This window comes from Petaurus breviceps, unplaced genomic scaffold, assembly GCF_028583685.1.
Source record: "Petaurus breviceps papuanus isolate PSGF00001 unplaced genomic scaffold, PetGlider_PUasm1.0 90731, whole genome shotgun sequence".
NCBI classification, from domain to species: Eukaryota; Metazoa; Chordata; class Mammalia; order Diprotodontia; family Petauridae; genus Petaurus; species Petaurus breviceps.
Genome location: NW_027187325.1, coordinates 5,344,079 through 5,344,309, shown reverse-complemented (window position 1 = coordinate 5,344,309; position 231 = coordinate 5,344,079).

Genomic DNA, 231 nt, shown 5'->3' with positions numbered 1-231 from the left:
TTTGAACATTTGATTTTAAAACTTTGAATTCCAGGTTCATTCCCTTCCTCCCTTGTCACCCACCCTTACTAGGAAGATAAGCAGTTCACTATAGGTTGCACATGTGTAGCTAATGCAAAACAATAACACAGTAGATATATTGTAAAGACTGACTATATTTCCCTCCTTCCTATCTCACTTCCCACTTGTTCTATTCTCTACTTTGATCCCGTCCCTTTTCAAAAGTGGGTA